This window comes from Temnothorax americanus, unplaced genomic scaffold (genome assembly GCF_048541705.1).
Source record: "Temnothorax americanus isolate GAGA-0224 unplaced genomic scaffold, ASM4854170v1 Scaffold2, whole genome shotgun sequence".
NCBI lineage: Eukaryota > Metazoa > Arthropoda > Insecta > Hymenoptera > Formicidae > Temnothorax > Temnothorax americanus.
In genome coordinates, this window is record NW_027509338.1 from 7073421 (window position 1) to 7091759 (window position 18339).

The window sequence follows — 18339 nt, forward strand, 5'->3', positions numbered from 1 at the left end:
TGTTGCAACAAAAATTGGCCGCAGTGACACATGTTTACGCGTAAGAACATGTATGTCATTTGAAGAATTATATACATGCATCGTCATACACTGAGGAGACTGTGTTACGAGTGTCTGATACAATAATGTAAAGCTACGTAAAAAGAAGTTTTGTATTGAAATGGCTCGTAATTAAGATGAAATCAAACATATACACATGCGTGTAAGCTTTTTCGTCATAAGTTCTTCGTAAATTTTCAAGAATTCTATTGTACATTTTTCATGGAAATTGCGCAGCTGTAAGATTGAAAAAAAAAATCTTTCACACTTTTGCGTCGAGACAAGTTTTCATTTATAATTGAACACATCGAACGAGGAAAATTGTTCTTACACGCGTTTCTTCGCACAAACGCACACATATGTCGGCAACCGGTTGTCACCTATTACGATCAGCAAGGAATATTGCTGGAACGTAACAGCGTTCCGCAGAAAAACGCTTTAACACTCGATGAGGCTGCGAACGATCCGCGAATGCCAACGAGCGAATGTATGAACATACAGGTTTTGATCTCGAGATCGCGCGATCGCCGCAAAAACTTGGCGACACGTGTCCGTTGTTTATGTACGTGAAGCACGTACGACCGCGGAATGCGTATTTATCTACATTTTGTCTCGCCGTTGCATCCGCGTCCGACCGACAAATGAGCGATACGCGCACGTATGCAACGTAAATTGCAATACACGGTCGGCGTAGCGCCGATGAGAATCGAGAGGCGTTTAGATGACTCGACAGCCAAGCAATTTGCCTACGTTGTAGATTTTTTTACCTCTAAAATGGGATATATATAAAAGCTAATTTATCATCAATACTTAATTTTGTAATTAAAAAAAAAATTAGTTTCCTAAAAAGTTATTTTTCTGTAATATGTTTCTTCTGAAAACACTCCTTTGCGTGTTAAAATATTATTTTTCTTTTGCTTTGAGAGATGATTTTGCTTAAAGAAAGATGAAAGCTTATTTAGTATGATTAAAAAGTCCTCTACTGATGGAAAGTGAATTTATCTTTAAAATAAAAGTTTAGCAAAAAGATTAATATTTTCTGTTGTTTTATACTTCCGGAAGTAGTGCGAGCAAAGATGATGCAAGGAGAAAAACGGGTGAACGTTAATAATGAAACGATCAGTTGGTTTATACGGTCGTGCGGAGAAAGCGTAAGAAAACGTGAGAATCTCGCGTTCCTCTGGGTAAATTGCGTAACGCAGAAATGATAAAAGTATACCACCATGTTTGGAACTGCCTCATTACTTGTGAATTGTTACGTACAATAGTATGTCAAACGCATTTCCATATATCGCTCGCAGACAAATAATTCGTTTTATTGTTTATTCATTTCTAGCTACGGCCAATATTGCAAAAACCATAAGCGATGCGATAAGAACATTATAACTTGTAATAATCTTATCACAAAATGGTTGATCATTCGGCTTTTACTACTTTCTCCGCGATAACCTCGACCAAAAGTTTGGTCCCATGTGTACGTATACATATGTGTAAGGGCCAATTTCACCAGCGTTGGTTAACTGTAACCTTCGGTTAAATTCACTCATCGCCTCTTTCTAAGGGAGCAGTTAGAAAGAAATAAAGAGTGAATTTAATAATTTAATCGAAGGTTACAGTTAATCGACGTTGTTGGTGAAATTGACCCTAAGATCGATAATTGGATCGGGTCATCATAGAAAAATGTACATATAATATTGCAGATGTGGTACTAATGCATGGATAATACAAGGAATATTATTAACCATCGCATAATTTCTTTTATTAACTATTTTTGTCACGGTAGGAGTAAACTTCTTGCTAGAACTGTCACCAATACACGGAACAATTTACGTATATACAGACGATAAATGCTGCAACGACAAACAAATGTTCGCTCGCCCGATATGTCAAATATAATACCAAAAATATCTTGCTTCTCAAAGCTATATTTTCAAAACTATATATATGGTAATTTATTCTCCAATTTTTTCAGAATATTTTCGTGTAATTTCTCTCTAGCGCGTTCTCTCGTTTTTTATTCAATTCTTAAATGTAGTTATTCTGCATTAAATATATCTCTTTAAATTTAAATCGGAGAAAATTAAAATTTTTAGTAGCATAAATTAATTTTGGTATATCTCATCGTCTGACGGATGTATAAAATATAAGGAATAACAGGACTCGTTTAATCGTACATTATTGTAAATCTCAGTTTCGTGAGGTAACGCGGATTGTGCGTGATCATGAATTACGTTTTTTTACGCATGTGACAGTCACGAATGCGATACTTGAAAGATTTTCTCAATTATTAGATTACAGAAATATAATATGCATACTTGTCGTAAAAGAAATAGTTAATAAGTGGATTCTCATAATTACTTCGCGTCACTCTGCTTTGATATTACATGCTTAAATTTCGACATTTCTAGATAATTCCTAGCCTTTCCTTGATATTTCTTATAGTTAATGCTTTGATAATGTATCTATTTTAATATCCGAGCAGTAGCAATTACAATTTTTAAAATTATCCTTTGTTGCGTAATATAGTCTTAATTTTTGTTTATAAAGTAAAGTTAAATGTTGAATTATACGTATTAATCGTTAATTAACTACTTTTTAAAATTATACATAGGAAAATATAATTGTCTTAAAAAAATTGCGTTTTACAGAGAAATATTTCAATATCAAAATATCAGAGTTTAACTTTTGTTCTTAATATATCAGTATGACTATGATGTATATTTTTGCATGCTGAGAGAGTTGAAGTCGTGCAATGGCGCAATTGTGCATCTTCAGTTACTTCTGTCGAAACGATCGGAAAAAGTTGCGCAACGAAAGTTAAAGTTCTTAAATCGAAGAGAGGTCGTAAAGTGTCCCCCGCGATTGATCTGGACGTGTCTTAATTAAGATTCATGCCTGCGAGGCATTAATCAACTGCGAACGGCATGCCGAGCAGCTCCGAATAATTAATTGTTATTCCGGGAATGAGCATACACGTTGCGCGTTTGGTGTACACACTTACATTCTTCCTTTATCCGAAGGACAAATCGGCCACAAGCTCGGCGTAATTAGGATGATGGTGGGTGTTGAACCAAAATATATTAATTAAACTGTAATTATACATTGTGCGTACTCACAGCGCGCGTCACGCAACACGCTCGCCCATGCGGGTGTCTAATAAACGAACGTACTGAGCGCACGTTGTTTATCATCGAATTTACAAGTATGATTTATTTACTGGCGCAATTATCTCGAAAGTGCACAATTTTAGGATCGCGCAAATAATGTCGTCAATGCAAACACCAAACCTGCTACGTTGAGAAATTTCATTGTAATTTAATAAAGTAAATGTGAGGGAAATATGTGAAATGACAATTGCAGCACATGATATTTTTACGGTTTTAACGTATAGACTGCATAGAGCATTTGACAAAATGGAAAATGGTGGATATAAATTTTTATAATTTTACGTTATATCATAACATAATACGATACCATTCATAGGATATACATTCAGAGGAGCTAAAATGCGAAGCGGAAAAGTTTTTGTTGACTGATGACAGTTGTACCTTTGACATTAAATCAAGCGGAGTCCATTAATTAATGCCATCCGTGTAATTCTACCTTTAAATTATTGAAAGCTCCTACGATGTAACGTTCAGACGTTCCATCGACATGCGGATCTATCTGGTCGCGGTAGAAACGGCAACTCCCGCGGGTCTCGAGTTTTTGCAAATGCGCTGTATTATTTGCTTCTGACATAAAACAAAAGCATCAGGGAACCATACGTTGCCGCTTTACGATGCGTGAACCACGGTTCATATAGCACAGTTGGTATAGCAAATAATACAATATACGATAAATCCTTCAAAGCATTGCCGGATGCCGTGCTATTTTCTTATTCGCGCTGCTGATATTTTGTATCGTGACTTCTGACACAAGGTTTCCAAGAGAAACCTTTACAACGACGCAGCTACCTTTTACTAAAATATACGAAGCACTAGAGTCCATAAATCCATTATTTTTCTAGTATAGTATCTCTTAAAAACGCTGGGCTTAATTTTAAATGCAGATTCTTCTTTTATTGCTTGGGAATAGATTTCTTCTATATTAAGGCGTCATTCGGAACATCGATAACTTTCAAGTAAGCGACAGGAATTAGGAATTCTTATTCGTAATTTGAATATTTCTCGAAAACAATTAAACGACTTTATATTTAAATTCAAGCTGACTGTATTTTCTTGGAATTTTATTTTCTAAAGAATTTATGCATAAGGATGAAAAATCTTACGTCGCACTAATTCTTGACTTTGAAATAAAGTGGAGACCGAAGTATATGTGCGGCTCTCGCGAAAATCAAAAAGAAAGAGGGAAATAACGGCAACATAAATTCTCTATAAGTCTCCATTTTTGTGCTGAAGAGAATAATGATGACCGATATCGCGGTTGATCGAACGAGTTTGTTCTACTGAAAGGTTTCTCGATCGCGAGAATAATTCATGTGATCGAATATGTATCAGAACCTATCGGTATATAATTACGTGAGTGTTTTATATAAAATTAAATGCGACTTTGTGCAATTGAAACCAAAAAAACGCTGTATGTTAATTAACATTTATTTACGATGGAATTTTATATCGAAGTATCCATAAATACGTCTATGGAAGTATTTAATTAAATATTTTAGCGTTTTTTTAGAGTTTTTTTTTAGAATAACGTACATTAAAAAAATAGAGTTTCGAAAACTATTGCAAAAGATATCGAATCTTATATCAATGACTTATGTCTCTTTTCAATCAATCATCTGTCGATATAGTTTATTGTCACTTACTAAAATTAGTCCATTGAAATATCACATTTCAAGTTTTCAAGTGAAATATATATGATGCATTACATCAAAATTATGATAAATTTGTAGATTATAGTTTTATGATCGGTTCGTTGACATATCCTCAAGATATCTCACGATTTTTGTTTGGCACGCAATACTTGGGAAACCGCAAACGCAATGCGGAACCTTAATCGACGAATAAACTTCTTTTTCAACTTGGCTACACTTCGGTCTTGCTAACCTCTACGAAAAGTTTTTCTGAAAGCGCACGAAATACTAAACGCGGTCCTTAGCGAACTTCGACGAGACGAGTGTCGAGTTACTCGAGAAGCCTCGAGTAAGAGAATTTCATTAATTTCAGAGAAAGTTACGAAAATGACATTCCGCTATAGAATAAAGGCTAAAAGATTTCGTTACGAACAGTCAATAAGTATAAAAGTAAAAGCCTTTTGCAAAACTTAAAATGTTAATTTTTTGAAAGACCAAAGAAAACAAAAAATATGAAGTGAATGAAATCTTCTTTTCACTAGAAAGTTAAAGAAAAATCAACGCATTTTGCATATATCGAGTGGGATATCGATTTTATTAGATCTTGCCTAATTTTTGTTTTAGCTAAAAATTTTATAAATTACAAAAAATTACTTAATAATAAATCTATATAACTAAAATATTATTTTCGCTTTTATCATTATTATTTGAAGTTTTAACTGAAATAGCTTGACATTGAATCACATTCTACATGCATATGGTAGCGATAATTTTAACATCAACATTCACATGCGTATCTTTTTAAGTATTTTATCAATATGTTTTTATCAATTTGATCCAGGATGTTTTTAAAGTTTTTGCTTCACCAGTCTCGTCGTCACTGGTAAACGTTGATATGATACGGAATAATTGACTTATTATAATTTGTGGAAAGAGATTATTTCTTGAGAGAGAAACACGAATCTCGTATTAAACAATATATTTCGTCGCAATGTGTGTGTGTGGATATCTCTCGTAACCCGGATTACTCCGAGTTTCATATTGGATTACACATATCCTTTCTTCTAATTATTTTTCTATACAAAATATCTGTTTTGTATAAACATCGTTAAAACGGATGTTTTACACATAATAATATTATCGCAAAAATATTACTTTCGTATTTCCATTTTGTGAATGCTGGGTAAAAATAGAAAGGATTTTTTATTTTATATGAATAAAACATTAATAATTTGTGAACTGAATACGCATATAAAAGTAACAAAGATAAAATTATTACTTTTTATCTACGAAAAATACGGTCATCATCTCTATAAATTGGGAATTATTACTAAAATATTCAATTCTGATAAAGATTAAATTTTTCATAAAAACTGTTAAATTGTTTAAATATTCCGAGGAGTAATGTTTCAGGAGACGTCTGATATTTTATATTAATTTCAAATTTCTGTAACAACGCACACAGTCGGACATTTCTGAAAGATAATTAATTATTTCTTGCAGTAATTCAGGCAGAACTATTTGAATGCTATGAGTCAATTATGATAAAAGAGAGGACGAGAAACTGTCGCACAAAAAAAAAGAGTAGGTATATCTCTCACGATAACAATGTTAAGTTTGGTATAATGCAGACAGGCGAGTCGAGTCAAGGGGACGGAGAGGAGACCGAAGTGTCTCCTGCTGGCTATTAGTCAGTTACTAACGTGACGGTGTCTCGACTAATGGCGTTATTAACGACACGGTTGTGTACGTGACTCCCTATAGCTCCTGTAATGTGTATCGTTTTCATGCATTGTTACAGCGGTGTGCATCAACGATCAATATCATTCGCAATTAGAGGGCCGTGTCATTTTTCGCGATAGGGATCACAAAATGCGTTAGGCGACCTTTTTTAGCTCGGAAAAAGAAAGATGTACTCGAATTAATTATAATTAACGGATGCAAATTTTTAAAGAAAATTTCTGCTTTTAAGAGAATATATATAATAATATTATAAAGAAGAAATTACTTTTAATATATTTTAATATATCTCTATTTAATTTAAGATGAAAATAATGAAAGAAAACTAGATATATGGTTTTGCAATATTCTTCGTGCATTATTATAGGTATATAGGTACCTATTAATAATTTCTAAGGGATGAAGAAAGAATTTAGTATCTTAGCGTTGATTTCACTTTGCTTTAAACGAAAGTTTTTAAAAGAAGACAATTGCATGTTTTTATTTTCTATACTGGATAGAGTAAAGGAGTCATAGTAAAAAGATTGTCTATTTCAAACATAACATATATTTGTTTGACTCATTGTTTGCTGGTAAGTCGCCGTAAAATGAAATTCGTGAAGTTAAGAAAGAACACAAAGTGAAGTCTCGACCCTGGGAGAAGTTTTAAAAACTGAAATAACAGAGCGTCTAATCACGTTTCTGTAATAACGGTTAGCTTAAAGCGCTTTGATTAACGTGATAAAGTACAAGCTCATGGACGTCCAATGATTATACATCACTTTCATGAACCATTGCACTATGTCATACGAACAATTGAGCGGCCATTAATAACGTGATCGTTAACACCTGGTCATGAATATTGCTCTTTGACAACATTTTATTTGTTGTTATAAACCCGAAGGGATGGGAAGCTTGCGATTATATATATAGCTGTTTACGTGGAATTACACAAAAATTTCCAAAGTTGTACATCGCATTTTACAAATTACTTAATTCTTTTATAAATTGCACATCGCACATTTTACAAATTATTTTATTCATAAATTTTTAAAAATTTTGAAAACTTTGAAATCAACGTAACTTATACGACTATTTGATTCATAAATTCTGCAAGCGCGTCCATACGATATATATTATTTAATAACACCCACACAAATTTTTAGTATTGAAGCTACCGGACACAGATATCACGGTCGTATCGCACCACTCTCGCATCACTTCGGAATTACACACGATTCCGTTAAATGGAGATGCACAGACGTATATATCCTCGGAGTATGACATTTTGAACTGCGATCGCGTGCATCATTCTTCCGTTTCATTCCTTTTACCCAAGCCGGCAGACTGAATTAATGATGCGTCGCGCCGTCGACCAGCACGTTCGTTTGCGACTATCGTCGACGCAAATCGATATTGCAATCCGATCGATTCCGATGCATGTTGCACACGGGGTACGTTTTAGACTATAAATGATCCCGCGATAAGTACGTCACCGGTCTTGCCGGTGCTCGTGGCGAAGTCGTCTTAAATTAATCATATGTTTTTTTCGATACAATATCGGCTCAACATTTCTCGTTGCTTCGTATTTTCCTAAATCGATTACATTTCCAGACTTTTGCATTCGATTCCTGCAGAATCATCACGCTATTAGCATTCTTCAGAGTCTATCTAAAATTTCTATCCTTCTGTATAAACAATATGCACTTATCTGTCTAATTGTTAGTTTACTTACTTTTTGGATTTATTGTGCAAACATAATTAAAACGATTTTCGAAGCAATGAAGAGGATATTAAAAGTAAAGCGTTATCGTTATCATGATAAAGCATAAATATATCCTTTGCTAATTAAATTTTAGATCTCGCTATAGTTATAATGTTCATCTTCTTATCTACCGTGCTATTTCGTGAACATTTAAGCGCTATAATTATCCTTCAGCAATTAATTTGCATTAGATGTTTATGGCACGGGATGAATTGTGTCGGTCGGATTTAATGCGATCAACAGCTCAATTAATTGTGGTTAAATGCAATTAGTCAGACTAATCTGTTGCGTTTCTTCCGTTTCGGCTTAGGATATTATGCGAGATGATGTGCATTTGTATGCTTTATTTATAAAATTAAAATTAAAATTTATGATAATATTTACATTGTTATAATAAAAAAAATGTATCAAATTTAAAAATATTGGTAATTAATAACAAAATATATGCACATATAAATATATCCATTCCAATATTTGAGTTTCCATATTATTCATTGACATTATTTTTTATTGTATTATCGTTTACAGCATTATCATTTGGCAAAATAAAATATTGTGTAATTATCATAAGTATATAACTTCTATAAATCGATATTTCACATTTCCTTAGTTATCGGCGATACATCAGCATGTAATCCTCGCGTATATCGAAATGGCGCATAGTAACTCTCCGCAGTTTGCCGCAACATTCGATTAATCTTATTAATCGGTGAGACTGCTCATTGTCGACGAGTTATACGCGACACATTTTATCGCATTATACGCGAGTGCGCACGACTCGCGACGTCTTCAAAGCCCGGATCGAATTAATAAAGTTCTATTAATTGATCCTGATTGACATTACAGTTCACGTGTATCACGAAGTTGTTCTCAGCTAGCCAGATTGTTACCTGGCTACACAATGCTATTACACTCGTTTGCAACTGTGTGCGGTTTGCGGACATAAAACTTTTGAAGCATCACGAATTACACGCTTCGAGATTATCCGATTTCACAATGTATACGATAGAAGGATTTCGCGCGGGGAGTTTACGAACGATCGTACAGATAAAACTTTTATGCGCTTTTGTCAACAGTGTTGAATATAATTTTGTTTGCATAATAAATAATAAATGCGGAAAAGAGGAGCTTTGCGAAAACAGAATAAGTTTTTAATTTAATAGAAACTCATTTGCATAATAGATTCTCGGATAATAATTTGTATTCTAATAATTATTTATTGTTCGAATTATGCATGTCAGCTTTCAAATATTTTCACGTAAATAATTACTTAAAAATGTTGAAATACACAATAACGTCAAATTATTCTAAGAATTTTGAAATTGCTAATAATTTATGATTATAATAGACAATTATCCAATTATTCTGCAATTATTCTTTTTTTTTCATTGGAGTTTTTTTTATACTCATCTTTTCAAAACAGTATATTTTATATAATTTTAATTTTAAGTATGAATTATAAAAACCGCTGCATATTTTTTATGAAAAAGACCATCGTATTTGGGGGATAAACAAACCAGCGGTTAAATATAATCCCAATTTGATTTACATACAAACTACTCTGGAACTTTGTTACTTCCTCGTTTATACAAAAATCTCTTACTTATCGAAAAAGTCTCCAATAACTGCACGCGTTTCCAATCTGCGTCGATCTGTCGCCGCAATCTATCAATGGTTCACAAACATTCATCAATCCATCATCGGAATGATCTCTTCCCTAACACTTCTGATGAATGTCTCAAGTACTTTTCACGCTCGATAGCATTGGCCACTCGGTCGTACGCGATATTTAATTAAAGCTGCGAAGAGATCAATTGGATCACTCACGTTTGCGAGCGGGATTTCGAAAAAGAGTAAAACATAATATGAAAACTGCACCCGGCGATTTTCGTACTCTATTTCCGACGCTTCGTACGCATCCGCTTCGGATTCCGGGGACGAACTCGTTTGTTCAGTCGCGTTGCTCTCCGCTCCGACCGCCGACTACATGCCAACTCTGGTGGAGTTTGGACCGACCGCGTGTTTTTCCCACCATCGGCCTTTCGGCCCGATACTCCAGTCGTATATTGTACCCGTCTGCTCCGCTCCGATCTCGTGTTGCGTAATAATGACAGATATAGAGAATAAGAGCGAGAGAGAAAAAGAAAGAGAATGCGCGCACGGAGGTGCAGCATCCGCGATAGAGCCCTGATCCGGCCGATTCGAAATATGAAAGAATATGCAAAACGTTCTCATTTTACCATTGACAATTGAGAAAATTTCCCGGGAAGATTTGGCAACTATATATATATTAACTTTTGGCAACGTTTTACGTGGCTTAATAAAAAGACTTAAAATTATTGTATTATTAAATTATATTTGTAATAATATATATATAAGCGAACAATTTTTTAAAGAGTAACGTAGATAAAGGAAAGAAGAATTTGATGTTTCACAACAATTTGTTTTTTTGTCCTTGATGGATATATGTTCAACGCATGATCTTGCAAAAAGCATGCAGTTATTTCCGAACGACTAGCTTCACATAGACGGTGAACGATTGAGCTTATGTAAAGCGGGTTTCGTGTTTCTCTTGCAAATTTATTATTCGGTTTTTGTGTTTGGTGCCCTTTTGTAACGCGTTCGTCTGCACGTGCCTGAACTCGTCTTTGATCCACAACGATCTTTCTGATCGTAGAAAGTGGGGTATCCCCTGGATCTTTCGACCAGTCTGACCTGCGTCATCTCTGCAACGACGTATTTCCATGTGGCACATGCGTATATTGGGAAGTATGGGCGTGTGTGGGCGCATTTGAGCTCGTAAGCCTCGCTGTTTGGAGAATTCAGTTCTTTTATTCGATGATGTGCGGATGTTTTTGCGAACTCTCACATTCGGTGAACACTCTTGTGCCGATATAAATATACTCGCAGGTTATAGATATCTTGTACTTGAAATTACGGAAGATTTTTTTTGTCACTTCCGGACAATTTGCTCGAAGTTCTATGGTGATACGAGGAACTCGGAAAGTTTCTCGAGAAAGAATATATATTTTTCGTCGCAACATTCCTCAGTGACTCGAAAGTAATTACTTCGCATTGTCGCATGCTTGCAATAATGCCTCAACGAGAAAGGTCGCGAAAGAATCGCTTTAAGACGCGTGAGGAATATCAAAACGTCTCGATACGGCAATAATAGTTATGCAGTTTTGCTAGAAAAAAGCGATAATTTATAACTTTGACCTTCTTGGCAATATGCCACTGTAATTCGCGTAGGAAACGCTGTCATTATTGCATCTATTATGTCGCAGCGATGTAAATTATGCTGAGACATTCTGTTGGCAACCACTGTGGAACTTGTACAATTCAAATCATTGATATATTTATGGTTGCCAAACACGTATCGACCATACAGTTAATCACGGCAGGCGATGTTCGATTTTCTCGCGCAAAATTTAGAAATACCGCAGAAGATTAATTTTATAAAAAAACTAAACGTAATTGAATAAATCAAATAATAGACATAATGCCTTGAAGCCTTCCCACAACATCAATTTATTGAATTATATTTAATATTTAGTTCATAACATTAAGAGAAAGAAAATGAAATTAAAAAGTAATTATTAATGGACTACTGGAATAGGAAATCTTGAACAATAGTAATTTATTTATAATAGTTAACATTATTTTTTTAAGAACTAGTGATGATATAATGATTCATAACTAATGTAAAAAATATGAAACACAATATTTTATCAAATAGTCGAGATGTTTTTGAGTAAATAACCATGCACTAATAATCATTATATTACCCTTTACGCAATTATTAAAAATATAAAATCTTTTACATATTTTAGTCATTAATTGATGTACGAGATATAAACACACATTTTTAAAATAAGAAGTCATTTAAAAGATCGCTAATATTTAAATTTTCGATGAGAATTCCTTTCGATAAAGCTGCAGCGATCGTATAAAATAATCGTCGAGATAATATATGCCCATTTACATACGCATCCGGCAAAACATACCAGATGTTTCTGAGTAACTGCGCCGCATCGTACTTCCTATATGTGTGATAATTATTAACGCCGCCGCAAACTTCCTTCTACATCTTCACGATTAACAGCTTGTGAATAGACATTCTTACGTCATGGCGGCCTAAAATATCGCAGTTGTTTAAATTTATTCGATGAGTTTTAAGGAAGAAATGATTCTCGTAGACCTCTAATGTGCGAAATTTTATTATCAGTTTACTTCTTACACAAGAAATTGCAAACCGAAAAGTTTCGGAGAATGTTGGCTGATAAGCCAATCCAATTTCCAAATCCAGTCGATATTTCGCGAGCGAATTTCCAATCTCGGCAGACAATGTGCTTTTGAAATTTAACTATGCGAACTTTGTGAAGAACTTTGCACATAGAGGAAAAGAAATTTAATTATTCGTACATATGAAACCGTTTAATGAAAGGCTCTTTTCGACACATCCCAAAAATGTCTCGCTTTGCACATTTAATTTGGTAGTATATCGCGCAATACACTGTAGCAAAGTTCGAAACCTCCAAACTAAGATAATTCGAGAATATATGCACGTTTCGTGGTGGGAGTTTCATAGAGTTTCATGCAATAATTGGAAATGTAACATGAGAACAGAAATTAATTTAATTTTGTTATAGGATAAAATTAATTAATACAACGAAAACTAGTAAAAGAGATAATTTTATGGAAATAAACTTTTCATAATAAACTATAGCTCTTATATAATGGAATTAATTACTTTGGAGAAAGTTACACTATTCAATTTTATTCTAGAAATTATTAATATAGAAGAGAGTTGTACGATGAATTAATACATTTTTTATTTTAATGTATGCTAGAATCACGTAACTCTTTTTTCTGCTTTAATGTTAAAAATGGATATAGATTCCAATTGAGTATAATTTAATATAACAATATGTCTCTTCATTCTTTCTCTTTCTCTTTAAATGGTCGCTCGCGATTAATCACTGGTAGCGGTACTGTAAAACGAGATACTATTATCGATATTTTGCGATACTGCAAAAAAAGATATAAAGATGCTAATGCTTCAGAGAAAGGCTATTAGCTCTTAATCAATTTCCAAAGGCTTAATGAAATAATTTAGTTGCGATCCACCTATTCCGTGGAATGAAATTTTCACATTTCGGCGAATTTCTCTTGGGACTCTCTGTGACGGCGTAAAAGTGATATCATTTTTTGTTAAACATAAAAAAACACCATAATACATGTACATTATGGAATTCAAAATGAGATAAGTATCTTGAAGGGTCTTGAGATACTTATCTCATTTTACTAACTTTTTATATAACCGTTCAGTTTTATAAACAAGAGACAGCCAGATAATCCAAAGAGAAAGACGGGGTTAAAGGAGCCTCACTACTCCACAGTGAGAGCCTTCGCACAAAACTTTCATATGGTAACGTAACGTAGATCAACGCACAAGAAACGTATTGACGTACAACGTCGTAACCGATACGTTTCTTGTGCGTTGACCCATGTTTTGTTACACTAAGTACGTTATCATACGAAAGTTTTGTGCAGAGGCTCTCAGTTGGAGTAACATAACAAAAATAAAATAAAAAAGAGACAAAAGAAATCATTATATTATATGATTTATCGAAACTGAAATTTGTTCTTTATTTATTTGTTTTTCAATATTTACCTAGGTTTTTCAATACCTTATGAATATAGCAGAATATGCCAATAGTGTCTTTAAATTTGTAATGCAGTTCAAAATTCGTAGAATCTACATGGTGTGTCAAACAAGTGACGATAGAATGAGAAACAACGAAGGAGAATGGCAAATCTGGTATTCTAGAATTTAATCTCTCGGTATTCTGACAAGCAGCGGCTTCTGTAATGAAAGCGTGCATTGCCTCGAGGAGAACGGAAACTTGAATAAGGTAAAAGACGAGGAGAGCTACTAGAGAGAAAAGACATTATATTGTATAAGAAGATGAGGTTGTCATAATTTCAAGTCGGAAGCACCGAAGCACTCCTTTCGCACTGGCTTGAATTTAGACTATTCACTATACAATGACACTATACGGTAGCCGCGCGATCTTTTGCGATCTTTTGACGTTTATCAAATTGAGTTATGATTTCAGTCTCAAACTTTAAGTGTACTTTTGCCTTAAGAAGAAATACACATTGATAACTGAGAGGAACATTTTTATATTTTTTAAATATGCGGGTTTTCTATATTCGACAGCTGTATAAATATTTCTTTAAAAACACTTTTAATCTTTAACATGAATTCTGATAAAGCGTACATATTTTGAAGATAAGAATTCATCAAAAATACTTGACATACAATAAAAACACCTTTCAATTAAAGTTGTTTATTTTCTAACGAATTAAAAGATCTCTTTCAAAAGAAAACTTTTGCATACGTATTATAAATATTAATCACACAACAGATATATGTGTATTCTCATTGCGTGTTCCTCACTCTTCTTTATATCTCGATATCCTCATAATTCTCGTCTTTCAAATCTCTCGTATAGACGTAGAGAGCTCTCGTAATTGTACACCGAGACTATAATTCACGGTAGGAGAAATCGGATATCGACTGGATCAATTTCTACTGAAGGGTCAACTCTCTTTGAGGCAAATGCGAAGTTTTCGAATAAATTTCACACAAATTACAAACGCTGGCAGATTGCGCACTGATGCGTGAAATGATACTTTATTTCCCAGAATATCTTCAAATTGATATTCTTCGATATTTAAGGATCTCTTCGAAAAATCGTTTGTCTCTGACACGTCGATCAATTTGTTGCAAAATAGACTGCTACAAATTTCAATTATTATATTTAGGCTTGCTAAATAGATAATATATATGTTAACAAAAATTAACGGACTGAAATTTAAGAAAAACTCAATTTCAAGTTATTATATATATATATTATATAATACTCACATATAAAAATACACATGTATTTTACATACACAAAATAACTTACTGCAATGGCGACGCGACGAAGGCGATTTGCCGATGGAAATAAATCTAAAATTTCCGAATATTGAAAGTAACAGTGGACTGATATTTTCAATATCGTTTCGTTTCGTTCGAGAAATAACGAACAAAAATCGGCGATGCCCGAGGCGATGCCCATATTGCGGGAGTGAGTGCGCGTCAGATGCAGGCTGACCCCCGTCTGTGAAAAGCTCGGTTTTGATGCGCTCCAGCGAATCGAAAGTTCTGCGAGTGCAAGCTCAACGAAGCGCGGAGACTAACGACTTTCCGCGCGCGCGGTTAAACTCCGTGCATTTTTCCGTCCTCTTCCTGTTTCCCCGCGTGTCTCTTATCGTTTTACTATCCTCTTTCGCAAATTTCTTTCGTATAGCTTTTTCACTATTTATTCGAACTGTCAAGACTGATTATGAGATTTTTCTTCCTGGAGAACCGAAGTTTTGAAAGAAAATAAAAAAGAAAATATCGTAATATGCAGAACGTGAATGAAATCGAACATTTGCTTTCATTATACAAAACATATATTTGCTGTACATTTATATAGAGTGGAGCACACAAAATGTCATACAATTTTATATAAAGTAAGAGTCCGCCTCCAAGAGATCGTGAGACAAAATAACGATCATACTGAACATTCATTAATAATAATCTTTCAGGATTTTGCGATGCATTCTATACACGGTTCGTATCAACTTTGTCAACAAATATTTTATACAAAAAAGATATAATATGACATATCACATTCTGTACGCAAGTATACGTAAAAAACTTTTTCAAATCACAAGTCTTTTTCAAATTGTCAAATTTTACATTTGTGTCGGACACATAGAAGAATATGACGGTTTTATGCGAAAATTGTAGAAGCATTTTTATAACATCAAAGAAAATTGTTATTGAGATGAGGACATAACTAAAACTGACCCGTTGATATACGTTATATGATTCTCGAAAATGGAGTGTCAATGATATGCCGTCTCTCTGTATATACTGCTGCTAAAATATCGTGGTTAATAGCCTGAAAGAGAAACATTTCGTATTTATTCATGATATGTGTTTTCCGCAATTGATACTGTTCGCGTTCCAATTTACCCGTAGGAATTTGAGTATCTTTTCAAGGATACTAAGCTCGAGTTTAGTATGTTTACTCTTTAATAAGACTCTCTGTATGCGTGCGTGCTTGTGTTTGTAACATGTAGTATATATATCATACATATGATAAAAACTATTATTAATCTAATTTTGTCAATCGAGAATCCGTGAGAATCGGCGATCCTTAAATTTTATTCAAGATTAGCTAATCTTTAACATTATAATTTAATAAAATAGTATGAGAACCCTCGAAATATTAAAATAAGAGAAGTGAAGGCTATATAAGAGTCAGACGCAGATCTCCGTGCGTAATATCAGAAATAACTGATTTATTGGTCGTTGTGATTTACATCGATCCGTACGTTTCAGCTCAACTTTGAGCCATCTTCAGCGGTATAAATTAAAATAATATCATCATTGTTGTGTGTCGTGTCGACAAGATCGTTAAGTCTCTTCGCAGAGAGTATTTTTATCTGCCATAGTTTATATTCATCTTGCGTATATGGCTCTTAATTCCACGTTTTTTAGACTGATTGATATAGATCAATTGGTCTATGTTTCCAACACAGTTTCTGAAACTTAGAATCAGTAAGCTCACCAATATGGTACGGAGAACGTTGAATATATTATTTTAATTTATACCGTTGAAGATGGCTCAAAGTCGAGCTGAGCGTACGGATCGATGTAAATCACAACGACCAATAAATCAGTTATTTCTGATGATATTACGCACGGAGATCTGCGTCTGACCCTTATAGCCTTTACTTATCTTATTATAATTTAACAATGCGGACATGACGCATGCATATGTATATATCAACAATTCAGCTGTTAGCTAGAACAATACACGGCGCGATACAGATATTACGAAACGCCTATCGACGAAATCCTGTTGACACAGTTGTTCGTAACCGCGTTACTCTTGCGATTGTCCTATCTCGGACAATGCAGGCGGCATGGGGCATTATAGCATTCGGAACGTCGCCGTCGCGTGCGATTTCGAAGCTACGTCGCCGCAGGAATACGCGGGCGAGTATTGCGCAATGCATTGTCGCTTCGTGTTGCGGTGAGATAAACGTGAGCGGCACTTTGAGAGCGGCAAGCAATAGGGGAAAAAAATAAATGAAGAACACAAAGAAACGGGAAAAATTAGACGACCTTTTATTAGGAAAAATCTGGCCGATCACTATGGCATTCGCTGCGTTCGCTCTCACCCTCTCGCGTAGTTGCGCTCGTACCTCGTATCGGTTAGTCCCGCAAGATTCAATAATTTAAGTAGTAATGGCCTGGCCATCGATCGACGCTCGGCTGGAGTTTAAAATATCTCGCGTTGCCCGCTCTTGCGATTTCCCAGCGCTTATTTTTCTTTCCCATCGCTTCTGTGCATTGCTCTGTAGTCTCTGTACAGTCTGTACCGCAACGGCGATGTTTGTCGGGAACATTAACTCGGGCAAATGAATGTTTATCGATAGGATCGTTAACCCCTTTGTTACGGAGAGCTATTATTTGTTAAAGGAAAACTCCGCTTTCACGAATCGTTTGCATCGTTGTGAATATTCGTGAATTTTTGAATAAATTTCTTCTCGAATCGATCATAAAGTTGCCAGTGACTTAAGGACTCCTTTGAAGAGAGAGGAGAGAGAGAGAGAGAGAGGGAGGGAGAGAGAGAAGAGAGAAAGGCAACGTATATCGTATCTTCAAGGAAGCGACATCAAATAACTCAACGTAGTTTCTGCCTTTAACGAGGGCAAAGGTGCAATTATTTAGACACAAATCTCTGCCGCCTTGGTACATATCGATCGGCTTCAGCTACGTGGTTAAAAATATCTATTCGCATGCCTGGATGCATTATGGCAGTTTAGGCCGTCCTCCTTGAACTTCCTTTTTCGCCCTTTTCTTCGATCAGTTGCAGGACGATGGTGTCGAAGGTCGGGATTA

The 18339-nt window shown here is 34.7% G+C and overlaps 1 protein-coding gene across 3 annotated transcripts in view; it reads right to left on the reverse strand.

Moving 5' to 3' along the window:
* Positions 1-18339, reverse strand: part of LOC143897209 (calcium/calmodulin-dependent protein kinase kinase 1) — a 71994-nt gene that overhangs the window by 25977 nt on the left and 27678 nt on the right. The gene's annotated exons all lie outside the window — the stretch shown is intronic.